Source organism: Equus caballus, chromosome 1 (genome assembly GCF_041296265.1).
Source record: "Equus caballus isolate H_3958 breed thoroughbred chromosome 1, TB-T2T, whole genome shotgun sequence".
Classification (NCBI taxonomy): domain Eukaryota; kingdom Metazoa; phylum Chordata; class Mammalia; order Perissodactyla; family Equidae; genus Equus; species Equus caballus.
Window position 1 is genome coordinate 7713898 of NC_091684.1, and position 27890 is coordinate 7741787.

Sequence of the window (27890 nt, forward strand, 5' to 3'; positions counted from 1 at the left end):
AAAATGGCTAATGATGACTTCAAAATCCCAAGAAGTTCTTTGTCCCTGTTGGAGTTCATTGTTTTAATTCCCCACCCCCTGGAAAAAAAACTCAGAAAAATGTTATTTAAGTGTAAGAGTCTTAATGGACTAAAGATTCTTCTTGACCATTTGAGAAAAACATAAGATATAATAAAAGAGCAAGACCAGGTCGGAATATTCTCTTTTTCTAAAAATCCTCATTATTGGACATTTGATAAACTCGCCTACCAAACACTCAAAACTCCCAGCAAAAACGTGAACAGAATGTCAGCCTGCGTGGTCCCCAGTGGTTTATCTTAAGGAGAGCTGTTTGTTCTCAAATCTTATCTCCTAAATGTTAGTTTATTTAAGTAAAGGTGGGGCCCAGTGAGTGTCTGCTCGTGAGGGATGTTTGTTAGGTTTCCTGCGTCCCCGAGTCCCTGTTTACACATTCTGGGATTATGCTGGGAGAAGCAGCCTCATCCGAGGGCTTTGAAGAGCCCCGCGGTCCACGTGCTTGACTTCCGGCTCTCTGCGCTCTTTCTGGACGGATGAGAGCCCCTGCCCCGGTGGAAGGTGAAATCTGGCCATGCACCAGGGTTTTGCTCATTCATTTTTTCCTCTCTCGTTCTTCTAGCCAACATTTATTGGCGGTCCGTTGTGTGTGTTATGTGCCCTGGTGGTCTAGTGGTTACCATTCGGCACTCTCACCACTGTGGCCCAGGTTCATTTCCCGGTCAGGGAACTACACTACTCATCCGTCACTTGTCATAGTGTGGTGGCTGTGTGTTGCTGAAAGCTATGCCACTGGTATTTCAAATACCAGCAGAGTCACCGTGGTAGACAGATTTCAGTGGAGTTTCCAGACTAAGACGGACAAGGAAGAAAGACCTGGCCACCCACTTCTGAAAAAAATGGCCATTAAAACCCTATGAATAGCAGCAGAGCATTGTCTGATAGAGCACAGGAAGGTGAGAGCATGATGCAAAAAGACTGGGCAGGGTTGCGCTCTGCTGTCCACAGGGTCGCTAGGAGTCAGTATTGACTCAACGGCATGAACAAATTGCACATGAGTCCCTGTGCTAAGCAGAGTGGACACCAAGACCCAGGTCCTACATTCAAGAAACTTACAATTGGATAGAGGACCATGACATATGCTGCAGTAATGACTAGTCAAGGCAATGGGTCTGTAGGTCCTGGGTGCGTAACAAAGTGCTAGGTGAATTCAAGAGGAGAAGGTGAATGCAGCCATGTAAACCTTTAGAGCTCCTGCAGTTTAAATTACATTGCGGGTGAGGGCTCCATGCTGGCCTTGGCTTCCCAAAGCACTTCCTCACCCCTGTAAGCTCTCTGTTTCCCCTCGCACACCTAAACACACCCCCACCAGCCCTGTCCCACACCTCACCAGACCACCCTCCTGGTGGTCGAGAGGCTGTGGAGAGGAGAGTGTTTGCATTTGACTCTACTAACCATCAGGAGTGGCTAGATGTTGGGAGGGGAAATTGATCAGAGAACAAAAAATGTCTTCCAGAGCTGACTAGAAAGGGAGGCTAGGAATGTTTTCACCCAGAGGAGGCAAGATTTAGGAGAAACACAAGCTGTGTGGTGTCAGGCAGATTACTTGATAGCTCTGTGCCTCAGTTTTCTCCAAGTGTAAACTAGGGATAGTAATCGTACTCAGTTGGTCATTCTAGGAATGAAGTAGGTAAATACCTGAGAAGTACTTGTTATCTAGCTTGGGAAATACACTCAATAATTGTCAAGAATCCTGGAATGCCTTTACATGTTGATGAGCCTGTGAGAGGGCAGAGATGTCCTCGGATTGGCCACTGAGGGCGGCAATGGACCAGCGAGGGGGAGATAACAAGTATGAGCAGAGAAACCAAGGGAAGCACATGTGATGGCAGCTCCACAAATAATGGCCTCGTCGTGGAGGGCCCGGTGATGACATCGTGGCATATGTGTGCCCTGGTTGAGAGTTGGAAGCTGAAGGAAAGATGGAAATGATCATTTATGATCTTGTAGGCTCTGTGCTAAGTGCTCTCATGTGAGGAACTTTGCTGGCTTTGTTCATTTCTGAGTCCTGGTGCCTAGATGAGAATCTGGCACATTGAGTAGGCCTTCTTCTGAAAAGCATACATGAATTATGGCCTTTGACTCTTTCCACAACTGATGACATGTGGGAGCTATGATCACCGTCCTCATTCTGCAGATGAGGATAGGAAATACCTTGCCCAAGTAACTTCAGTGATGAGCTCTGTAACCAGGAGTGGGAAGGACCAGGGAATTGAACCCACATCTGATGCTTTCCCCGGTAGTCCTCCACCAGGGCCTGCTGTCTTCGTGGCCCTCGGAGCCCCTTCTGATCCTCAGGTCTCTGTTTTGCAGAAATCACGAAGTTCAAAGAGCCTGACACTGAGTCATTGGATGGCTGAGGGGGCTCAGGAAGCAGGCCTTTTTTTTAATTCATTTTTATTTCTTGGAGTTTTAGTGAATGGCTAGACAGAAAGGGAGGTGAAGTTATGGCCACTGTGTGCTGACTGTGTTATCTGTTGCCACCATGCTGATTTGAGAGGTCTTTTTAGCGTCACATGTTCATTATTCATGGTTGACATTTTTACTAGTACCAAAAACTAGATAACAGCAAAGAATTCTTGGTTGGTGACCTCTTCTCAAGGTTGGCGCCCAGCTGTGTCTTACATGATTCACTTTCTTCTTTGGCTGTGGAATGCCATCAGTTCCTTTGGACTCGGGGCCAGAAAGCACATGAGTTTCTCAGGAGCAATCTGGATGTCGGGATTGCCCTTGCATCACTGATGGCAGGCTCTCTCCTAAACATCTAACAGTAATTGTCGAGCGGAGGAGGGCTTCCGAACTCCTGCTCCTACTGAGATACGTGAGTGGAATTTGGTTAGCGGCTCTGTTGCTGTGACATTTTTCTCACTGCTGGTTTTGTTGACATTGTGCTTGAGTGCAATCAAAGCTATTCTGTCTAGGAAAAAGAGTGAGAAGGGTTAATATTATGCATGAACATTTTATGCAGTGGTATTTTAAAACCGTCTCCAAAGGCGGTAATGCTTAAGTAAAGTACGCACTTGATTCTCCTTAAACTCCCTGACCTTCTGACTCAGTGTCCAGCAAAGGTGATTTGAGATGGATGCTTTGAGCTTTGACACAGAAAAGGTTTTCTTAGGAACCACACTCAGATCTTTTAAAGGATGATTGGAGTTATTTTCCAAAGAGAAATGATTTTATACAATTTTGAAACCATTTTCATTTAAATATCAAGTGATGTTTCTTCTTTGCTGTGGAAAATAAGAGCTTAAATATGTATCTGCCTGGACGGCTGGACGTTAGCAGAGTTTACCTTGGGTTGTCCACGGGCATTCTCTTGAGGATAGAACCGTTAAATCTGGGGTGTTTTATGACAGCTTCAAAACAAAGTGGAGCATTAAGCAATTACTCTTAAATTTACATCACAGGTCAACATCCCTATAGACGTCTTTTCATCCTTCTCCTAGCTTCTGAGAAAGAGGGTTACCATTTTATCCCTGAGGCCATTTTTTTGCCTTTATCTTAGGTTCTATTTATCTCTTTCCCCTCCACAACGCTAGGATTTTTTTGTCCCTGTTTATTTTCTTTGTCTTTACCATCTTTCCTGGGCTCTTCTCCTTTTACTCCTTCCTTTCCACCTGTAAATGTGCTCTGGCATCTCCATTGCTACAAAAAAATCTACCTGTATCCATCCATCCTCACTCAGTCTTGTAGCCAAACTCCAGGTAACGTGGGCCCTGCCGCCCTCCCTGTTCTCCATCCCTCCCCGTCTCATACTACCCCTCCTCCCCACACTCTTTCAGAGACCCCAAAGGCAGGGCCACTTTCTTGTCAAATCTAATGCCTTTTTGCTCAGTCTACTTCCTCATTGCCTTCTGGCCCTGTCATCATCCTCTCCTTGATGGTCCCCACTACCCTGACTTCCCTGGTGATCTTTGTCCCCAACCTGTCCGCCTACTAATTCCCTTCCTCCTTGGGCCTCTAAGTGTGGATGGATGGATGCCAGGGCACCAGTCCTTGGCCCTGGGGTCTTAATTCTTGGACTTCCTCTGAGACCTCCCACTGCCATCCATTCCAAAATGAATGCCTCTAGCCCTGGCCTGTCATTCACTGTCCAGTTCTTCAGGGATGTCCCATTATCACCCAAAGCCAGCCTCTCCGAATGTGAGTTCCTAGTTTCCTCCAGCCCTCCTCAGGGGGCTTTTAATTCCCAGCCACGTCCCCTTCTTCTCAGGCCAGCAGGAGCGCCTCCTTCCACTATCTAGGCTGAGCCTAAGTTCCGTGTTTCTTCCTTCAGAGTTTCTCTTGGGCGTGGCCTTCCTCTGCCCTGCCCTGGTCTAGGTTCATGACAGTGTACACCTGGCTTTTCAACAGTCTCCCAGATGACCTTCCAGAAATTTCCTGCCACCAGTTTATCTTGGAAAGATGCCAGCCTTGAATTCCAGAGTTGTCATGTTGCTTGGTCTGTCTTCCTCCCTGCCAGCTGAGCGTTCTTTCCCCAGCACAGATGGGGCACGTCACTGTTGTGCCCACCCAGCTTTGATGGTTCCCCTGTTCCGGGAAAGGAAGTCCTGGTTCCTTAGGGTAGCTTGTCAGTCTCTTTGTGTCATGATCCCAGCCTTCTGTTTATATTTGTTGCTGCTTACCATCCTCCTCCTCCTCGGCACAGCCCCCTCCTGGCTCACATACCCTTAGTTTTGCCTACTTAAATTACCCCTCATTTTCAAACATGATTGACATTCACATCTCCATGTCTCTGCTCATACAGTCCTCTTGTCTGGAATGCCCTCATCACCTCTGCTTGGTGAATTAGTGTCCACTCGTTGTTGTTTTTTTTTTTTAAAGATTTTATTTTTTCCTTTTTCTCCCCAAAGCCCCCCAGTACACAGTTGTACACTCTTTGTTGTGGGTCCTTCTAGTTGTGGCATGTGGGACGCTGCTTCAGCGTGGTTTGATGAGCGGTGTCATGTCCGCGCCCAGGATTCGAACCAACGAAACACTGGGCCGCCTGCAGCGGAGCGCACGAACTTAACCGCTCGGCCACGGGGCCAGCCCCAAGTGTCCACTCGTTTTTTGAGGTGCAGCTCCAGTGTCATCTTTTCAAAGCTTTTCCTGTTCACCCGCAGTTCCCTCAGCCCTCGCCTGGCTCAGGTAGGATTTCTCCTCCTCTTTCTTCCCAGACAATTTTATCACAGCTTGTGCATTTTATTAAGGCTGTTCATAGGTTTGCTTATGCTAATGGAGTATGAATCAACTTGGGATCTGACATACAGTATCATGTCTTCGAATCCCCAGCACCAGACCTGTAAATTACTAGATGCCAGTAAATAGTAATTTGAATTAAACGTTGTGATACTTTTTGCTAAAGGATCAGGATTGGGTCTCTGTTAATTGGCTTATCCAGTCTAAACTTTTCACCATATTTACCATAATTCCCCAACATACAGTCAGCCCTAGTTTTCTGGAAAACCCTGGGCCCATTCCCACATATGTGTATTCCTTGTACCCTTTCTTCTCTCTCTCTTTCTTTCTTTCTTTCTTTTTTTTTTTTGAGGAAGATTAGCCCTGAGCTAACATCTGCCACCAATCCTCCTCTTTTTGCTGAGGAAGACTGGCGCTGAGCTAACATCCGTGCCCATCTTCCTCTACTTTATATGTGGGACACCAACCACAGCATGGCTTGCCACACGGTGCCATGTCCACACCCAGGATCCAAACCGGTAAACCCCTGGACACTGAAGCAGAACGTGTACCCTTAACCGCTGCGCCACTGGGCCAGCCCCCTCTCTCCCTTTCTAAAGCGCGTCCTCCCTCCTGACCATCTGTACCTTCTCCTCTCTTCCCTGCAGTCTCCTAGTTACCACTTAAACACAGCCGGTACACTGCATGGTGAAGACCTTGAGCATGCCCTCCAGCTGTCTTTCCTTATTTGCCTTATCTCTCAGAATTCTGTGTAAGCTGGATGAAAACAGAGGCCATGCTGGACAGTTTTGAATACTACAAAGGTTGGATTCGTGGTATGCACATAGCTGTACCTCAAATACTTGATGAGTTGTTTAGATATCTTGTACTGCATTTCCAAGTATTCAAGACCATCAGAGCCACAGTTTTGAGGCTGAACCCTTGTGCTGTAATCACAGAGTTGCCAAAACATGAGTAGGAGTCTGGAAATGACTAGAATTTGAGCAATAGAAACCTCTGCCCCCAGCCTGATCCAGTTGGTACTGTGCCCTTCACCAGATTTTAAGAGCTGCAAATCTCTTCTCAACTAGTTTACTCTAGAACTTAAAAGAGCTTATTTATAGAGGACAGTCCCTGAGATTGAGGCTTAAATTACACAGTGTCGATGTCTATACCATCCCGGGGCAGCCAGAAGCCCTCCCCGCTCTGCAAAAGAGCCCGTGTTCTAATTCCAGGACAAAAGATATGAGAAGCTCCTTCCATTTGGCTGCTTCTTCAAAATGCCTAGATATTTGTCCAAAAAGTAGAGTATGTTTTCTCATTAGTATTCTCCTATTCATGAAGCAGGTATCTGTAAAAATACCACTTTTATTCCCCCAAAAAGAAGTCAATAAAAATATATTCACCATAAAAATGAAAAATGCTTCCCATAAATGTTTTAATTTTGCTTGAGTGACCTCCCCAGACACACACACACACACACACACACACATATACATACACACATACACACGGAAGGTTGCTCCCCACTAGTCCACACTGCGCATAATATTAGTCTCTGTCTCACAAGGAGCCAAGAGAATTAAGTAAGATGATCATGAAAGAGCTTAGCACAGTGCCAGGTACAGAGTAAGAAATCAGTAAAGGTTTGATCTGGTTATAATTACACACTCAAGATTGCTACCCATAATTATTACCAATTTTACTTTCATGCTACTTAAACGTCTAAGAGTCAGGCAGGAGGCAGTGACAAGGATTTGATGGGTGGTGGCATCAGCTCCTCGGGGAGGGAACTCATGTGAGGGGTTTCCTGCACAGAGGGCAGCCCTGATGCTGCCCGCTCAGCAGCTGCACAGCAAGCCACGCGGTCATGCTGGCCTCCTCCCCGAGACATTATGCAGCCACCACAGCTGCTCTGAGCGTGCAGAGGAGATGAATGTGTCCAAGGGGAAAAGAAAAAGGATGAAGTCATTCGCAGTCCCACGGGGGAGGATGGGTGGCCACCACTTGGTCTTGCTTGCACATCTCTGTGTCACGGCCTTGGCTAGGTCACATCCCTTTCAGGGGACAGCTTTAAACCTAGAGAACAGAAGAATGTGCTCTTCATGAGCTCATGAAAACCCACAGCACTCCGTGATGTCAAAACGTGGCATTGCAAGGAGCTGACGAGCTGTTTCTCACCACGACTAAGCCCAGAGCTGGGAGACAAACTGTATCTACTTCTTTCTTCCCAAACATAGACATCTTGAGATCGGGAGGAACCTGGGCCCCCAGCCGTGGCTTTGTTTGTTGTTTGTATAGAGAACTGAGAAGGAGCACTTCTGTACGTATTGCAACTCAAGTAAGGCGGAATGGCTCTTCATTAAACAGGTTGTCAGAGGGTTTGTGGAAGGCCCTGTGTGGATAGGCAAGGAGGAGCCCACAATTTACAAACTGCTGTGCTCGCACAATCTCTTGGAGGGGAAAACGGCTCTCGACCCCTCCCGCATGCTGTGCCAGAATTGCTTACATCGTACTTAATTTTGCATCGTTTTGCCTTGATTTTGAAAGTCTTTGGGGGATTTCAATGGAAAATAAGCAAGCCTGTTCAGTATTTGCTGCTGAACCAGAAATACAACTCTATCCCCTGCTCGTAGAAAAGCCTTAGAAGTAAAAGTCTGATTTTATAAAATAGGTGAGTGGGGGTTCCTTAAAACGTCAAGGGTATTTTAAAGTATGTTTTTACAACTTGACAGAGTCTGGGGAGAAAAGAGGCTTAAAACTAAAGTGTTAGGAGCTGCTGCCAATTGAAAATGAATCACAAATGAAGATAAATCACCGCTGAGCATATAATGTGGAACAATGGGAAAATATTATCAGAATTGTAAAAATTTGATTTGCATGCAAGTTTTCAGAAACATAGCTTTGCAAGCATAAATTGAGGCAAGCAGACTGACTCACGTAATGGGGGGAAAAAAGTCAGTCTAAGATTCCAAAGATGTATGTCAGGAGATGATTATTGGATTTGAAAAAAAAGTGCTCTGTTTTACAAAGTACACCCCACCAGCTCTCTCTTTGCCATGGGGGTTCCAAAGAGTGTTTATAAAATGCACTAACTGCCAAGACACTATCGAGTGTATCAATAAGACTTTTAATAATATGTCTTACTAAGTGCTGGGGCTCGTATTTGTTCCATGCACACATTATTTCTAATCCTTATAGCAATCTTCGAAGCATTCTTTCCCCATTTTATAGACAAGGACACTATTCAGAATGTTTACACGGCTTACCCCAGGCCACACAGCCGAGTGACAAAGTCAGGGTTCAGACTCAGTTTACCCTGACCTTAAACATATCTGCTTTTCCACAACTTTCTGGTGCCTCCCAGGCAAGTGAGGGACAGGAAGGAGCAACCCCCTGTCACCGCCTCAACGGGTCTTATCAACCATAGATCAAAACTTGGCCCAATATACGCATTCTGCTTGTTGCAAGGAAGAGATGCGGCCCAGATACAGACTCTGTGGGTTTGACTAGAGTCATGTTTTCTAAGAAACTGGAGGAAATAATTTACTGAGCGACACTTTCTTAGAAGACAGTTTTACTTCCTAGTTAAGGTTTTTCTAATTGAGGTATAATTCATGTTCACCATTTTAAAGTGTACAATTTCAGTAGTTTTTAGTACATTCACAATGTTGTGCAACCATCACCGCTATTTAATTTCAGAACATTTCCAACATCCCCAGAAATAAACCCCATGCCTATGAAAGTTATTTCCTGTTCCCCATATTCCCATCTGCCCAACCCCCTGGCAAGCACTAATCTTTCTCTATGGTTTTGCCTACTCTGGACATTTCCTGTAAGTGGAATCCTACAATATGTGACTCACTCACTGGAGTCCGACACTCTGTCTTCAGTTCTCAAATCTGTGTCTTTTTGACCTCAGGGTCTTCACACATTCTGGAAAGCCCTGCCTCCAATTACTGCCTGTCTGGCTGCCCCCTCCTCCGCCTTCAGGGCTCAGCCTAAACGTCTAGAGAACGCAACTGACCAGCCTGTCTGAAATAGTCCCGCCCACCCCTTATTCTTTCTCAGTTCTCCCCTTTCTTTCCCTTTACAGCACATTTCATAATTTATAGCTGTGTGTTTATTGTGTTTCCCCATTTTATGTGAGTCTCCTCCACTACCCACAATCGCCCTTGATGGGCATGGGTTCTGGTTTTGTTACCTTGTCTCTGGGGCCCGGCTGGATCAATACATGGTGTCAATCAATATCCAGATGGTGACCTTGCAGTGAAGAATTCTGTTGTATTTCTTCCCTTTAAGATGGCCCTTTTTTCCCTCATAGAGAAAATACAGAGCTGAACAGATATTGTGTATGTAGGGGATCAGAATTGGCCACCCCCAAATATGTCTCTTTGCCTCGCCTTGATTATTTTTAAGAATAAAAGACTCTGGAAGAAACTTTGATCGTCCCCCTAACTGCCTAAAAGAATCTAAGATAAAGGCCTGTCCCCAGGACCGGCCATCACCATAGATAACGTTGTGTATCCAGTAGACTGGGAGGATCCTTGCTAAGCCCATTCTTATCAAAGTTCTGTTTACAAAACATTTGCTTTTCCATTTCCCTGTGAATTGCCTTCTTCCCTCTTGAAGCCCCAAACCACCCCCCAACATCCTCCTTTGTCTTTAGCTGAAGATGGTATTTAAGATGAGAACCTCGGCCATTTTGGCGAGTTATTCAGTTTTCCTGGGTTTCTCCCATGTATACATGTTATTAAGCTTTGCTTGATTTTCTCCTGTTATTCTGTCTCGTGAATTTAATTTGTGGTCTGGCCAGAAGGACCTAGAATGGGTAGAGGAAATGTCTTCCTCTCCTACATATGCTTTCAACTAATTTCTGAAAAGAACATGTCACATATCTTAGAAAGATGGGATTTGTTCCCGTGAATAAAATCTTTCAACTGCCCATGGGTCTGGACATCCCCAATTACTCTAGAAGATTGGTGGTTGGAAATCCAAGGGCGGATTTTGCAAATTCAGTGAGGGGAGGGCTGCTGCCCCTGCACTGATGAAATTTTTAACAGAGTTTCACTGTTCTGTCATGTCTTACGGGAAAGGCTGTGTCTACGCAGGGCTTCTCAATAGGACACTCATCATTCTATCATAGATTCATGGAAACAGGGCTATTTTTTCCTATACAACTTTTATTTCTGTAGTTTTCGTGTCCTAACTCTAGCTCAAAAGCATTGATAAATTGTGTTTATATATGTATTTGAATTAGTTCAGCATCAAAAGTTAATCTTTAACATGGACGTTATTGCTGGAAGTGGTTCTCTCCCATGCCCACAAAAAATAAAATTTTAAAAAATGTTGACACCATGTTTACTTCTTAATTTTTGTTTATTTCGGTTCCCAATGTACCCACTTGGTCAATGTAATCAAACTCATAGAACCTGAGGCCTAAATATTTTAGCCCCTGAAACCTTCTCTTTTATCTCTTTGTCTACGAATAATTCATTTGTCTGCAGAGCCTCTGAAGCAAATCCTTTTTATAAAAGAAAAGGAGAAAAAATGTACTAGAGCAGAATAAGTGCCAATGAAATTTTAGGTTTGTCCTCAGGAACCAAGCTAAGATTTTGAGGGAGAAAAGGAGCTTCACTTTCTTGTGACTCTTTAGCAAACAGATAACTAAGGATTTCTTTTATAAGCTGTTTACTGGAAGAAGTAATGGCAGATATTTAAGTGTAACACCACGTAAATTTCTGTTCTAGTGATTAAATTCCAGGTTCTTTGTTAATTTCTAGAATGTTCTATATATTTTTAAATGTGAAACTTAAACTCTCAGGCTATAACTTAAAATACCACGGTAGCAAGAGTTTTGGGGGGACCTCACTCTACACAATATAGGTACTCCTAAAAAAATGAAAGTTGAATTCTTATAAACAAAACCATTTTAATGACTTTTTAAAGGAACTGTGCATGATTCTTTGGTGTAGCTAACAATTGACTGTGTAGACCAGCAAACCAACCAACAAAAAATTCCCATAGCATTCTAGTAGCCAAGGCAAAGACTAAAATAGTGGATTGTGTCTCTCTTATAGTTCAGAAAAGGAAGCATAGCAATTTTAAAGAAAATCTCCAAATTAAATATACCAAGAGGGTGTTTGTTTAAAGAGTGCTGGAAACTCTTTTAATAAATGCAGTGGTGTCTGGGAGAATGGGCTGAGAGGTTGCGGGAGAGGTCCGCTCAAGTGGGAGGGATGTTTTATCGCTAACATTGTTTAGAACTGCCAGCACGTAGTGATAGTAAAAAGCAGAGCAGTTCTGGTCAGTTTTGTATTTTAGATTCTCTACAGACAACACCCCCTTATTGCTGCCCCAGGGTGGACCGCAGCCACCACCAGCCCTTGAAGGGTCCTTTCCTTCAAGGCCCTTCAGCATCACCATCCTCCCAGGCTTCTTGTCCATCCTGTGCAGTCTGATCACTCCTTCCCTTCCACAGGCTCCTCCTTGCTGGTCCTTCTCAGTTCCCACATCAGCTTCACTCTCCTCCCTCCCCACACCCTTGCATGTGACACACAGATCTGTGTCTCCAGCTCCAACTTCTCGGGAGATCCAGATCAGCCTGGTAATTTCTAGAAACCAGATTGTACATACTTGGCTGTCCCACAGGCATTTCAAATGCAGTAAACCCAACACTGAGCTCCCGGTTTTGCTCTCGCTGCCCGACCTTTATTTCTTAGGGCTCTCCCTCTCAGGCTCCCGCTTCTCCATCTACCCAGCAGCCAAGCCAGATGCTCCAGAGTCAGCTGATGTGCCTTACTCCGTGCGTCAGGTCCTGCTGATATCTTAGCCACATCTCTTGGTTCCCTTTCTTTTCTTGTCTCTACTGCCACTCACCTGGCTCAGCCCCGTCATCTCTCGCTGGGAGCTCAGCAAGAGCCTGCAGAGGCTCTCCGCAGTGGAGCAAGAATGTTCTTTCAAATCACAAATGTATTGTTTGTGCTCCCTCAGTGACACCCTGTCCCTCTCAGGATGAAACCTACACCCCCTAGCACGGCGCTCAGCCCCAGCTCTGCCTCCTTGCGTGCCTGACCTTGAACTGGGGGTATTCCATACTCTCCATGTGCCCCACTCCCCTCTGCCCCCTTGGGCTTAGCCAAGTCCTGCCAACATGCAGGTCAGCTGTCACCTCCTCTGGTTTGTTCCCCTCCCCAAATCGCTGCTCCCTCCGCGTTCTACCTCTTCCTTGTTGAATCCTGGGATTCAACACTTTCCTTCTTGATGCCACCCCCCGAGTTAAACATTTCCATTATTTTTCACATACATAGTCATTTTCAAGCTTTTTTTTAAACAGTAGAGCCCTTTCCTTCAAATGAAGCCCAGAGCATAAAGTGAGGGAGAAGCAGCAATGGATGGTGAGGCTGGAGAAGGAGGGAGATAGACTGTCGTAACATTACCCAGCATGAATGAGCTTGTCGTTGCGCCACGTGGTCTAGGACCTTGGCTCTTCCATACCCCACAGCCCTGCGAGATAGTTAAATCCCATCTCATGGATCAGGTCACACTCGTGCGGGAAGTTTAAGTAACTTGAGGAACGTCATGGAGCCAGTCGGGGCAGAGCCTGGGCTCACAGCCATATCAGCCGACCCCAATCCCCTGGGCTAGCCCATCCCCTGTGCTGTGGCTCCAAGCTCTTCTCAGATGCTTCTCACTCCTTGAGCTAGTCCTGTCTCCCTCCAGGTGTGTTTCCTCTTGCCTTGTAATGACCCTTTTTTTGCTGCGGTTGTGTCACTCCTTTGACACAACCTTTGACAACTCCTTTGAGGAGGTGATGGCCTCCTCAGGCTCACCCTGGCCTGTGACCCACCTACCAGCGGTGGCCTGGCCTGGATTCAGTGGCCCTGAGGAGCATGGACACAGTGTCCAACCCTTCCTGTCCCCACCTCCAGCTCCGCACTGACTCTTCCCCTCTCCTCCCATGTCCTTCTGGTCTTCGTCACAGGATGCCCTGCCTCAATTTCCCACCCACAGCCTGATGCCTTCTGAATGTCCTGTTATAATTAGTGGGCTGGTCCACATGCTTCTGTGCCCCTGAGTTGGGGGACTTACTCCTGGCACTGAAGCCATCATCCGGTAACCTGTGGTCAGACTATCCCTGGTTATTTCCTGGTGTGGACGTTGGCGTCATCAACCCTCTTTCTTTTTGGAATTATTCCTGTTTTCCAGAACTAGCTGGCTTCACCATTCTTGGATCACCTTTCTTGGATTTCCCTCCTACATAAGTAGATGGAGGGAAATACAAATCTATACTTTGAAGACTGAGCATCCAGATGGGCCAACGGAAACACAGCTACCTAAGTGTGTTTCTCTTTCCCCCAAGCCAGGCATGTCTTGGGTTTCGACACTATACTGTGTTTATCTTTGTATCCTTCACAGCCCTCAGTCGTTATTTGGCACAGGCTAGCCACTCAATAGGCAATGAAAGAATCACATTGTTGAACTATAAATAGTGTAATTCAATCTGTTTTCTAAGCCTGTGTTCATATGTTGGATCATGTGGTTTACATGCTGTGAAATAATAGAAAATATTTATGTTGGTCTATGCCCCCAGTTCCCAACACAGGGCTCCTAAAACCTTTGTAATTTCCTAAGTGATCAGAGCACTAGGAGCATCTTTTGGTCTAATAGTTGGTCTTTGACTCCAGTTCCTGACACAGAGCTCCTAAGTCCCTTGGAATTTCCTGGGTGATGGGAAGGTCTTTTGTTCTAAGGAGGCCACTCTGGGTGGGCTCCTGGATGGGGCCTGGTCACCGGGAAGACCAGGCCATGATTAACAGCTTGGAACTTTCAGCCCTGCCACCCATTCTTTGGAGAAGGGAGAGGGGCTCGAAATGGAGTTAATGATCAATCATGCCTACGTGATATAGCCTCCATAAAATCCCCATAGTGTGGGGTTCAGAGAGTTTCCAGGTGGGTGAACGCATCCACATCCCAGGAGGGTGATGCACGCCAACTCCATGGGGACAGAAGCTTCTGCACTCGGGACTCTTAGGGACCTCACCCTGTGTATTTCTTCATCTGGGTGTTCATCTGTATCCTTTGTCATATCCTTTATTATATAATAAGCTGGTAAACCTAAGTATTTCCTTGAGTTCTATGAGCTGTTCTAGCAAATGAATCCAAGGGTGGGGAGTCCTGGGAACCTCTAGCTTGTAGCCAAGTCGGACAGAAGTTGTGGGTAACTTGGGAACCCACTCCTTGTGATTGGATCTGAGATGGGGGGAGTCTTGGGGGACTGAGCTCTTAACCTGTGGGGTCTGCACTAACTCTGGTTAGTGGCAGGTTTGAACTGAATTATAGGACACCTAGATGGTGTCGCGGAGAATTACTTGATGTGGGGAAAAACCCTATACATGTGGTGTCAGAAACGTTGTGAGCATGGTAGTGGTGTGAGAGTAAGGGAGACACAGGAGTGTGCTCTTCCTGTGTCCATGTGAATGTCTGGAAAGACGGTTGCCACTGCAAAGTCTCACCTGCATGTGTATATTCGAGAACTGGCAACAGCAATCTAACTGGCTTACAAATAAATACAACTCGCGGCACTGCTTTATGTCTGCTTGAAGAATAGGTTTGAGTTTCTATTGAGGTGTGCATTTTATTGTAACTGCTATTGTTTTTTTCTTGTTACAAATGCACCTTATGATAATTATATAAAATATAGAAAACATGGACAAACAAAAAGAAAAAAAGGAAATAGCGCACAGTCTCATCACTTTTTGGTGTATTTCCTTTCAGTCTTTTTTCTATGACATGCTTGAGTTTATGACTAGTGGTTTTCCTTGGAGGAACAGTGTACGTGCTGATTAGCTTGGAAATTTCTGTGTTCAGCCTGCTCTGTGTCATCCGCCCCTTTGTTACTTTTCTCAGGAGGGATAGCTACTCCCAGCCTATACCTGCTTTACAGTAAAACAGGTGGGTGTTTATTTTCTCACTTTTGCACACACAAAGATAACCATGATGTATTGCCCTTTGCTTAATCTCTTCTCATTTCCATTATAGAACGTTTGGGGATATATAATTCCGTGTACAAAGGATCATAAAATACCAGGTACAGTGTATAAATAGAGTTGCCACTTACTTCTTTATCTGTGATCCTAAATCAAACGCTGCTTTACTGCAGTGTAAATGCAGCTCTGATACAGGTGGGCTCCCCTTAAAATATAGAAGTGAAGGGAGCCCCCTTGTTAGAAACATTTGATTCACAAGTGCTCAATAATTACAAAATGCTCTTCTTTCTGCTAGATTTGGGGGCCTCTTGGAGGGCCAGGCTTCATGGTTCTAGTATCTCTTGCGTCAGGGGTTTGTCCCCTGTGTTTCCACCCTCTCCCTTCTTCCCAGCTCCTATGTAGCCTGTGAAATATACCAGCCTTCAAAATATGCCTCCTTCGTCCACCCACCGCCCAAACCACGTGGATCCTGCAGGATCTCTTCCCACGTTCTCCTCCATCCCTCTCTCCAGCCCTTCCCGTCCAAACCAACCGTCATCCTCAATCTCTACTATTTCTGTTCATGTGACCCCATGGCCTTTTCCGGTGCTGACCTATGTGGACTTCACTGCGTTTGGCACCGTCCCTCAGTTCCTCCTTCATTAATGCCTCACCTCACCTGATTCCATGACCCTGGGCTCTGCCAGCACCTTCTTATCCCTCTCAGGGCTCCTTTCCTGCCCCTTCCTCACTGCTCCTCCTCCCCCTCCCAGGTCTGGCATGATCACACCCTGTGTTCTGTCCTTGGCTGCTATCCTTCTCACCCCACACCCTGTCCCAGGGGCACCCATCCTCTGGCGCGGTTTGAACTCCCACATCTTTGCTGATGAAGCCCAAATCCACATCTCTGGCCCATGTCTCTCCCGAAAGCTCAGCCCGGGGTGCCTTGAATGGGATGTTGGAGGTCTTTGCCTGGCTGCTGTCCACACACACCTCAAATGCAGTGTGACGACATCTAGGCTCTGCATCTTTGCCCCACAGACATCCTCCCCTGTGCTCTCTATCCCAACACCCACCCACCCACTCAGCCCTCTGACCCCACCATTTCCAAAAATCCTGTGGATTTTACATCACAAACATTTTTTACATTCTTTTCCCTCTTTCCTAGTCCCACCACTATTTTCCTAGTTCCGACCTTCGTCATTTTTCACCTGGGCCAGAGTAATAGCTGCCTAACTATATGGCAGGCAGTTCACTCATGATGGGTCTGTCTTAGTGTGTCAGCTCAGCTGATGGTGTATTGACTATCCAACTGAGAGGAAAGGAGTGTCATGGCCTGACACCTAAGCTGTTGAAATCTGGAGGCGCAAGTAGAGGAGACCCAGGAGGGAGCGGATTTTTGGTTTGGTTTGGTTTTGGCGGTGGATGTACTAGTTTCCTATTGCAGCTTGAACAAATTACCATAAATTTGGTAGCTTAAAACAACACAGATTTATTCTCTTGCTATTCTGAAGGCTGTAGGGGAGAATCTTTTCCTTGCCTTTTCCAGCTTCTAGAGGCCACCTGCATTTCTTGGCTCTTAGCCTCTTCCTCTGCCTTCAAAGCCAGCAGTGTAGCACTTTGAATTTCTCTCTGACCATGACCCTCCTGTCTTTTATTTTATAAGGACCCTTGTGATTACATTGGGCCCATCTGCCCAGATTATTCAGGATTCTCTCTCCCATCTCAAGATCCTAATTTAATCACGTCTACAAAGTCCCTTTGCCAGGTAAAGTTGCATATTCACAGGTTCTAGAAATTGGGGTGTGGATATCTTTGGGGGACCGTTATTCAGTTTATAACAGGGAGCAAGGGATGAGGGGATACTAATATCAAGAGGTTCTTTTATCCATATGAAGTTTGCAACGTCTGCTAGACATTCGAGTGGAGATGTTAAAAGGCAATTGGATATAAGCCAGGAATTCAGGCTGGAAAAAAACAGTTGGGGATAAAAGAATATAAATTGGGGCTAGATTGAGTCACCTAAAGAGAGAAGATGTGGAAGAAAAGCAGGTCAAAGAGGAAGCCCTTGGATCCTCAGTGTGCCGAGGGTGGAAGGAGGAAGAGGACGCCACAAAAAGGAGGAGCAGGAGCAGCTGGTGAGATGGGAAGGAAATTGGGACCTAAGACAGTGTTGCAAGGAGGAAGGAGAGAAGTGGTCCTTGGATTTGGCAAGGGGGATAATTGGTGACCTTGATACCTTATTAGTGGAGACAGTAGTCCCCTGCAGCAGGTGGGGAGAGAAGGAAGGGTAAGGAGGTAGACACAGCAGATCGAGACATCTCCTGGGGGAGAGATGCTGGGAATGGAGCGGGAGCTAGAAGTGGAGACAGGGAGCATTTTGATTCGGAGATGGATGTTATTAAGGCATATATATGTGATGGGAAGGACCCATTACCTGGAGTTTTTTCTACTAACCTCCCATTTCTGTTCCTCTTCTCTCCTCCCCCCTAAAATTTTTAAGTTCCTGAAAAAACATCACTGTTATGAAAATGCTGGGAGAAGGAGGTCAAATGTTCCAACACAGAGAAGAGCAGATATGGTAAATAACTCTCTAGCCAACTCTCCATAACCTCAGTTCAGTGGAGGAGAATGCACGCTTCTAGCAAACGTCAGCCTCTAGTAGACTGAAGAAATAGGTCTTTAAACAAAAGCTATTAAAGTGTAAGAATATACAGATTTACTGCATGTGGCAGGCAAAAGTCAGAAGACGACTCACAGAAGGATGTTGCCATCCTCAGAACAATGCACCAAAGAATCTCTTTCAAATTGATGTCTTACGTTCCTAGCGCAGTGTTTTTGGTTGCTAAAATTTAACTTATAACCTTTGAAAATGCAGTCTTTTGCAACTTACTTAGGACATCTCCTTAGATTTTATATGTATGTCCTTCTTCAACATAAAAGTAAAGGAGGGGCCAGCCCGGTGGCATAGTGGTTAAGTTCATGTGCTCTGCTTTGGCGGCCTGGGGTTTGTGGGTTCAGATCCCGGGTGCAGACCTACCATCACTTGTCAAGCCATGCTGTGGTGGCATGCCACATAAAGTAGAGGAAGATTGGCACAAATGTTAGCTCAGCGACAATCTTCCTCAAGCAAAAAAGAGGAAGATTGGCACAAATGTTATCTCAGCGACAATCTTCCTCAAGCAAAAAAGAGGAAGATTGGCAACAGATGTTAGTTCAGGGCGAATCTTCCTCACCAAAAAAAAAAAAAAATGTGAAGAAAAAAGTCTAAAGGATGAGTGCAATATTTAATTAAATAAAATTTTAAAATTTATAGTTATTAAAAAATAAAAATCAAGGACAAAGAGCAATGATACACTGGAGAAAGTATTGACAGCATAAATATAGTCAGTATATAAACAGCTTTTACAAATCAAGAAGCAAAAGACATTCACACTAAAATAAAAGTTGGCTTAAGACAATTACAAAGAAAGTACAAATGACTAATGAATAGATGGGAAAATACTCAAATTGATTTACACTGAAATGCATATTCAAATGAGGGAGTATTTTTCATTTATTAGATTGGCAAAGATTAAAAAGACTACTGTTCAGTGCTGATGAGGTTTCAGAAAAGTAAGTAGGCTCTGACGCAGCTTGGGGCAGTGGAAATTTATGCACCTTTGGTAGAGCAGTTTGGCAATAAATATTAAGACTATTAGCCGTATTTATACCCTTTGACTCAGCAATTTCACATCAGGGACTTATTCTAAGAAAAGTAGCTAATGTATGCCAAGTTATATGCAAAAGTATATTCATCGCAATGTGGTTATGATAATCACTGAAGATATATTTATTGAACATCAGCTAAGAGCCAGGAGCAGTATTGGGTGCAGAGGACCCAAGACGGGGGAGGAGTGGGTTTTTTTCTAGGCAAAAAGGAGAATCACAGACAGGTACTGGATTTTCTTTCCTTGTGGGCCCATTGATTTTTTATCGCCTCTAACCACTTTTGTATGCACTGCCAATTACACTTTTGATCTTAAAAATATTCTATAAAATCTCATTCCACATAATCACTACATTTACAAATAGATTTATTATGTACTTGCAAAGGAAACAGCCTTTTTCATTTAAAGAACAGAGGCGGCTTGGACCCAGCAGAATCAATGGTGCACAGTTGGGAGGCCTGGCCTGTCCTTGCTGTAGATCATGATTTATGGGCAGAAAAATTAATATAGAGTCCGCCCATCCTCCTCATAATCAGAATTTGGAAGGACACATATGTGTAACTAAGAATTTCATTTAGTGCGAAATGGTCCCGCGTTTCTAGTGTAAATATGCCCTACCCAACGTGATTTCTAATTATCTGGTTTCATTCTGCTATGAAATAGACTTACGAGTAGGATGTTTTCCATTTAAGTATTTCTAAAAAACATGTGTTTAAAAAATATGACTAAACCTTCTTAGGGTTTTATAAAAATTAAATCCTTCTATCTGAGCCCAACAAGATTGCACATTGGAAGTTACTTTTTGAAAATCTGTTTCGCTTCTGTGCCTTCAGCAGCCTCTTCTTGGGCCTGAAGGAGATGATCTCTTAGAATATGCATTTAATAGAAGCTGGATGGAGGAGTAATATATCAAACCCCTCACAGTCTAAGTGTTAAGCTTTTATTAACACCAGCTATTTGCTGGCATATCGGTGCATTCTTAAGCCTTGGTGAACTTTTGGTAAGTGTTGATTTGCCTTTGGCAACAGGACTTGGTTTTCATTCGAGAACCTGGGCAGTGTTGGGCATGCAGGTTCCCCAGTGGTCACTTGGCGGGCTGTCCTATTAGGCAACCTTCCCTTGTGTTTCCTGTAGGGACCGGGAGAATCTGGAGTGCTCCTTGGCCCTCTCTCCCTCCCCTGGCTCGTGGAAGTTCCTCTGCATCCAGACCACAGGCCTGACTCAGGGATGTCATCGCAGGAAGGCGCTCACCCACACCTCCACCCCAGGGACCTCAAAGCTTTGGAGAAGTGTGAAGGGTGGGGCTCCATGGGGGCTGCCGGACCTCTGCCCAGGACTCTCTTCCTTCTGGCCCTCCTCCCTGCTTCCTGCTCTCTTTCAGCCTCACAAAAGTATTGTCATTTTTGTTTTTCTGCCCTTTTGTTTCCTTGGCCTCATGAGGTTATCAAGAGGATTGTTCAATGGGGTCCCTGGGAAGGAAGAGCAAGACGGGCTAAGAGGGGTGATGAGAGACTCTCTCCAGACAAATCACGTTTGCCAAGAGATAGCCGCCATTGTGAAACAAGGCTTCTGAAGCTTGAACATGCCTACAGATCATTGGGCATATTGTTGAAGTGCAGATTCTGAATCAGTAGGGCTCGGTCAGGGCATGAGAATTTGTGTTTCTGACAAACTCCCAGGTGCTGTAGGCTGCTGGCCCATGCTTTGAGTAGCAAGGGTGCTTTACTCGAAAATCAATGAGAGAATCCATGTAAAAGACTGAGCCAGGGGCCTGGTAGGTAGTAAGTACTTGAAGATGATGGTGAAGAAGATAATGGTGGTGGCGGTGATGATGAAGATATGATGGTGATGGCGAAGGTGGTAGTCATGGTGATGACGATGGTAGGATAAGGAGTTATTTTCGGGGGGCAAGCGTCAAGGAGACGAGAGAACAGGGATCAGTTCACCTTGGCTGGTAAAGGATATGTTCATATCTCACTCACGAATTTAGTGCAGTTTGCAAACCAGCCCTAGTTCTTTAGACCATCATTCTAGAGGCAGAAACTGAGTCAGTCTTTGTTATCCCAGTGTCCTGGCACCTGCCAAAAGTGCCTGGCATATAGCAATCCCTCAATAAGTGCTGACGACGGTGTTCCTTTCCTAAGTACTTTCTACATGCAAACATTCCACGTGCGTTTTTCTCATTTTACCTTCACAACAAATTTGGCGCGGTGCAAAGGGGTTGTCGTTATTAATGCCATTTTACGGATGCAGAAACTAAGGTTTGCCCAAGGTCGCTCAGCAGGTTGAGGCAAGGCCGGAATTCACACTCAGGTCCGTCAGAGTCCACAGCCCAAATCCTTGACCTCACACGCTCCTGGTCCTCCTGTGGTGACGTAAGGGTTCTGGGGCGGAGCCGCCACCGTGTGTGTGTGTGTGTGTGTGTGTGTGTGTGTGTGTGTGTCTGTGTGTGTGTCTGTGTGTGTGTCTGTGTGTGTCTGTGTCCTTGTCCTTGCTCCAGGCATCCTCAAACCCTTCACCCATGCAGTCAGCAGGCAGGAAGACGGCAGGGCTGCCCCCTCCTCTCCAACAGAAGTCCCCCAGCAAGCGTGCAGAGTGCTCATCAGCCACATCCACATATCCCCTCGTCCTCCCCCACTCCTGCTCCTGTCCTTGAACTCAGCCATCCTCTCACATGGTTCTGATTCCGTCTTGGAGAGATGTGTTCAGGCAGACATCCAGGGGCTGCAATAACAGTATTGGGCTCCCGGGAATCATGCAGAGCTCATTGTTGTCCAGCCATCATCTCTAACCCTTCTGTGTGTGTGCTCAGAACGTGAGCCCGGCTTGCGCATGCTGTCTGTGCCAGGCGCCCCGGGTCTGCAGCTGGTCCCCGACCAGATGCCTGTCTTTGCTGCCCTCCGACAGGGATTGGGCTGAACCCCACATGCCCCTTTCATGTTTTAGGGGGAACTTTGCTCTGTACCCTCATTTCTGTTAAAGTTATGAAAAGCTTCAACTTTGTTCCATTTGGGAGGTAGGCTGGAATTTCTGTGCAGTGGGCTCTTACAGCCTGTTGTAAGGTCATTGTAACTGTTGCTTTGGGACCCTGGGAATTCCTAGATGCAACTCCAGAGAGCTCAGAGGGGAGTGGTGTTCCCAGCCACATTGCCATGAACTGTGGGTCATACTGAAGTCTCTTGCTCCTTTTGGTCGTGAAAGCTGAAAATGGTATATACTGAAATCCCAGCTGATTATCAGCAGACAAGACCAGCCCGCCTTGTGAAGGGCGCTCTTCCACTCTCGTGTTGTGTCCTGAATGCATGCTCGTTTTCCAGTCCCACGTGTTAAACATGCATGCTTCTCCCCAGCTATTCAGAGAAGTCTGGCTCCCAGCTGAAAAGTAACAGGCAAACAATTTTCCAAATGATCAGGCAAGATGGTACAAGGATCAAGGAAGTTCTTGTCCTGACCTCAAACCAATTTGCTGTGTGATCTTTCACAGGCTTCTTCACCTCTCTGGCCGTGCTTTCTCACTTATAAAATGAGGCCACTTCACCAGAAAACTGCAGAGATCATTCAGCTTTGAAACTCTGTGACTGCCAGGGTGTGACATATTTTTAAATAATTCCTTTCTCATTATTTCACCTCCGCCTCCTTGCTTGGTAATCTCAGGATGCGACATACGACGTATAAATAATTCTTTAACCAATGCAACCAGCTCTCGTCCCCCTTTCCAGGGGGCTTGAGCCAGTATGTGTAAGATGCAAATGGCTGGGAGCGTTCTTCATCCCCAGAGAAGCATTCTCGCCTCAGCCACTAGGACAACCTATGTGAGAGCAGCTGGACCAGTGCAATCAGCTGTTCCCTCTCTCTCTCCTGGGGGTGCTTCCTTTGTAAAGAGCTGCTTCTCACTCTCAAACCTGACTCACAGGTGGCAGGAGCTGTGTCTGTGCCTGACAAACAGAAACCGTCCGTGTCCAGAAGGAAGTTGGCCCAGGCTGGCCCAGCTTTAGCGCTTCCTTCATGCCCAGCCCCCCCGAGAGCTGTTGCCTTATCTCCTGCTGCAGCAGCCTGCCTTGGGACCCTCCAAGCAATAGCTGGCCAGGGGCTGACGGAATGCCTCCAGAAGCTCCCCCTCCCCCAGCTTGGTAGGCCAGCCCCATCCCTGCCCTGTGACCCTTCCTGCCCACTTCCACATGAGCTGTGTGGGTGATTGGCATTGTGATGATGGCACTGGGGTGTCTGGAGCCGAGGTAGATGCATAGGAGCTCTGGAGGTGACGTGTTGTAATCCAGCCCAAGTGATGGGCCAGAGACTGAGGTATGAGAAGACACTGCTAGAATCTTCCATTGTGCCAGGGCTGGGTACCGTGTCCTGGACCCTCCCTCAGAGCTAGGAGAACCACCTAGCATCTGTCGTCACTTGTTCCTCTCTCTCCTGCCTGGGCCACTTCTCAGGCCCTGCCCTGAAGTGCTGCACATTATGGGGGAGCCTAAGGAGACCTGCTTCTCCAGAAAGGCCCCACTGAATAGGGCCAAGTCCAGAAGCTGCATGTTCCCAGCTCCAGAAATGCAAGATGGAGGCCGGTGAAAAGAGGTGTCTGCATGTTGGAGACATGTCCCTGTGGGCCTTTTCTCCTTCCTGGGGCTCTCCTCAACGTCACAGCCCCAGCCTGGAGCTGCAAGGGGCTGTGACAGGATGGATGACGGAAGAATAAACGTGGGGTGGCTCCAGCCCTGGGGGGGATGGGGAGAATGAGAGAGGGAGACCCCAGTCAGACCCTCTTGTGAGGCTGCCCTGAAGCAGGTGGGCCTCACTGGCTCCATGTCAGACCTCTCCGTGTGTGGCACTGACTGTGGTCGGTGACACTGGGCCCACCCGGAGACCTGCCTGGAAGCGGCATGCCGCCCTCAGCACCCCAGGTCTGGCTGTCCAGGGTTTCTTAGCTGGGGTGGGTCATGCGTTCCACTCTGAGGGCACAATGCTGAGTTCACATCCGGGCCCCATCTCTTACGGGACTGCCCAGCCCCAGATGGGATGCTGTGAGGGTCTAGGAGGTAGTACTGTCAGCGCTGGGCCTGCTACGGCACACAGGCACAGGCTCCCTGATTGTCATCACCACCCCAAAGCAGCCAGTTCACCGCATGGCTCCCTCTCCCTCCAGCATCAGGTGCTTGCGTCCAGGCTGAGTCATCCTGACCCAAGGCCGTGGGGAACTTCCTCTGAGGCCGCACTGCTCCTGCTGGGCCTCTCTGTGCTGGGTCTCCAACACGGGAAGTGGTGAAGGAGGGTGCCCGGGGCTGCCCTTCTGTGCGTGGAGCTTCACGGGGCTGGGGCTGCTGGCGAAGTTCTCCTCACCTCGCTTGCCTTTATGCTTCTTCCTCAAATTTGAGTTGCAGCCTTTTAAAAATTTTATATAGAAACTTAATAGGTTCTCAACTCATTCATTCAAGGACATTTGAAATGGAAGGTGGTTCTTCGTTTTATTGCATGTGGTGCGTGTGGCGAAGACAGACAACAGAGTGATTTGCGTGGAGAAATAACAGCCATCCCCAATTAGTGTTCATATTCTCGGTACTTACCACCTTGACTGACCGGAGAGGGCAAGGACTGTGACGGGCAGAAGCTGAAATGTGAGAGAGACTGCTTTGAAATCAAATTTGAAATCAAGTGCTCTGCCTGAGCATTATACTTTAGGCTTGTTAAGAAAGCAAGACCTACTAGCTTCCATTGCACAAGGTTATTTAGAACTGTGCTTGTTATGAGCAACATACCTCCTCCCAAATTGTATCCTCTCTAAATGGAAGGACTTGTGAAAACTTATAAACCGTAAATTGATAGGAAAAATGACAGAGGCAAAGATGAAGAATATTTTGTATTTGAGTAAAGCATTTGCAGTAGATTTGGCAGAGCTGTGCCTTCTGAATCTCCAGGGAATGGAGGAACAGTGAGTAACTATGATGAGGCAGCTGACAGAGGCTTTTTTCCTTGGCCCTGTGTGAAACGAGGGAAAATTTCCTATGGCAAGTCTAATTTCCCAAGAAATTGGAGTATGTGTTGCATAAAGGCTGAGGTCTCTAAGGAGAGTCAGAAAGCAACTTGTGATAGGAGAGTACACGAAGACAAGAGGACTGCATCCTTTTTATCTACTGCCTCTGACACTATGAAAGGGTGAAGGTGCAGATTCCCAATGACCTCTGCTATCAGTGACCATTCCTGAAAATTGAAGTCACTGCCGTGACGCCCATCTTCTTTATGGTGAGCAAACAACCCAGAAATGCAGGAGGAAGCCCCACAGTGGAAGCTTTAGGTAAGTGCTTAGATCAGCATGCTGTCAGATGCACCAAAGGACCTTTGGTGAGTCCGTGGGACACCAGGCCAGTTGTGTGGCTACTGGGATCCTGGGAACAGCACTTTGCAAGAAGAGACATCATAAGCCTGTACGCTGAGCACATACTGTGAGTCAGGGCTGTATCAGCTCTTTCTCCCTCAACCTGATGAGAGAAGCGCTAGCCTTGTCCGGTTTTCAGATGAGGAAGCTGACTCACAGAGAGGATAAGGGATTCGCCCAAGGACACACAGCTAGAACTGGGGCCACACCCTAGGAACCTGCCAATTCAATTTCCTGTAAGACTTCAGAGGCCAATTACCCTGAACACGACGCTTTTTTACAAGTAAGAATGCTGTGTTGCAGAGATTTTCAAACCTGGAAAACTCTCTGCAAGCAAAAGCTTTCTGCAGAAACCCAGAATATGCAATCAGTAATCCTGGGGGCTGGGTGCCTGTGAGCTGTCCCTCTAATTGAGTGCCAGCCCCCTTCTTTAGAGGATAACAGTGCCCACGATTCCATGTAAGGCGTATGTTTCCATGTGCCAGCTAGCCAGCATCACCGCTCAAAAGAGGCTACGTTCAGCTGCTGAGGACCTCAGGAGACAGCCCTCTGGAGAGAGGGACTTCCAATGGACAGTGGGGCCACCCACTGGGTGGTCCAGGACAAGATGCCCTCTTAAGACCCAGTCTGGCTTTGTGGTTCTGCAGGTCTGTGTGTGTTCAGTGATTCAGAGGTAAATGTTGGCATCAAGATGAGTCAAGATGCTGCTGTTTATCACTTTTGATTTGTGACAGCTTGGGTAACTGGGCGTCTCTTTAACATAATAGAGTTTCATAGCGCCCAGCTCAGCTCACTTACTCTCTGGGGAGAATGAGGGAGATCTAATCTCCTGGGCAAAAGGGGAGTTGCAGGTCCCCGAATTTCACACCTGCCTCCCATTCTCCTGTGACAGATTGCGGACCTCTCTCCTCTCCCTGTTGGATGTGAACGATGAGCAGCAACTTGCCGGCCAAATTCCTTTTCCTTAAGTGAGAGAGAAAAGACAGATGGCGAAGAGTTTATTTTAGGTATTTTAACCTTGTCCACATGTTATAACATTATAAAAAGAGTGGAAACTGGCGGATATTAAAATCACCCATAATCCAATAACTTAAGCATAATAATTGTTGTTTTATATGTCCCCTTCAGAACTTTTATACATGTATGTGTTACATCATAATGTCAACATGACTTGCATCCTTCTCTTTTTTTTTTAATGTACCATATGCATTTTCCACGTTGCTGCCTAATCCTCAAAACCACAGCCTTTAGTCCCTGAGAACTAGTGCATTGAGTGCATTTGCCATGTATTTGAGCTATTCCTCTGTTGCTGGGCATCTGGGTGTGTCTAGTTTTTATAATATTATAAACCACACTGGGAAAAGCATCATTGTTACACAGCCCTGCGGGACTGTGCACTGTTTCCGTGAGACAGAGCGCAGGTAGTATGTGGGGATTGGGCACGAAAGGTTCTGGATGTGTTTTGTCAAATTGCTTTCCATGGGGCTGTGTGAGTGTCCACACGCCCCGAGATGTGGAGAACCTCTCTTTCATTCCATAAAGGGGTGAGATCAGAATGTGTTCTGGAAGCCTCTGGGCCTCAGTGACCTGCTGGAGATGAATGATCAGAGCGGCTGCTTTCCCTGCCTGAGGCACTGATCACAGTGAGCTGAGAAGGCTCACCCAGGAACCAGCAGGAGCCCCCGGGGCACGGGCCTGAAGCTGCTGGGCGTGGATGCTGCATCCCAGACTTGCATCAGGGAAGGAGCAGCTCCCAACCCTTGGCAGTTACGTGCCTCCTTTCTGACTGCTCAGGTTAGGTAAGGCTTTCAAAGCCAATAGTTTTGTAAGTGGAGGAAGGGAAGATATTAGGGTTGCCAGTTTTAGCAAACACAAAAACAGGTGCCCACTTAAACCTGAATTTCAGATAAGGAATAATTTTTTATAAGTATGTCCCAAATAGTGCATGAGACATACTTATGCTAAAACGATTATTCATTGTTTATATGAACTGCAAATTTAACTTGGTGTCCTGTGTTTTATCCGGCAGCCCTATCCGGGCATGACGAACTTGGTGTCCTCATTCAGGGTGAGGGCTGCCTGGCCTTGGACTAGTTTTGTGTTTCCAACTGCTGTTCCCTCAGCTGGACAAAAGACACTGTATTCACACTCACCTTCAGAGAGTGTTGTAAAGTGGTCGGTGCTAGCAAGTACTCAATAAATTTACAACTGCTGTTGCTATCACGAGAAGGAGAGCCCAGTTCTTTAGAATTAACTGAACTCCAGTCGTGTCTCCAGTAGCTATGCGGAGATACAGTCTGTTTCCCCCGAAGGGCTGATTGACTCTGTGGGCGTGCCCCATCCCCCAAGGAGATCTGTTGGCGTCCTCCTGCGTTGTCTTGGTTTCTGCTAAGGTTCGGTGACTTCCCACATGGTATGGTAAGGTGCTATTTATTACTGAATTCCAGAATTATCCAGCTCCTGGCTCTCCATTTGTTCCCCTAATTTCTAAATCCCAGTGGCCTAGTTCTGATAAATATGGTCCAGGTCAATTCCTGTTGAGTATCCAATTCAATGCAAAACCCCTGCTTCCTATTTTCCTTACAAACTGACAATTATTTGTCA

At 46.5% G+C, this 27890-nt stretch overlaps 1 protein-coding gene across 2 annotated transcripts in view; it reads left to right on the forward strand.

The window, feature by feature from the left end:
* ADAM12 (ADAM metallopeptidase domain 12) overlaps nt 1–27890 on the forward strand; it is a 335115-nt gene that overhangs the window by 110442 nt on the left and 196783 nt on the right. Inside the window, exon 1 of one of the 2 annotated variants that reach the window (XM_070275598.1) lies at nt 25047–25205. The exons of the other annotated variant lie outside the window; for it this stretch is intronic. The gene's annotated coding sequence lies outside the window, so the exon portion shown is untranslated. Of the gene's footprint in view, nt 1–25046; nt 25206–27890 lie in introns of those variants that run through there. 2 annotated transcript variants of the gene reach the window in all.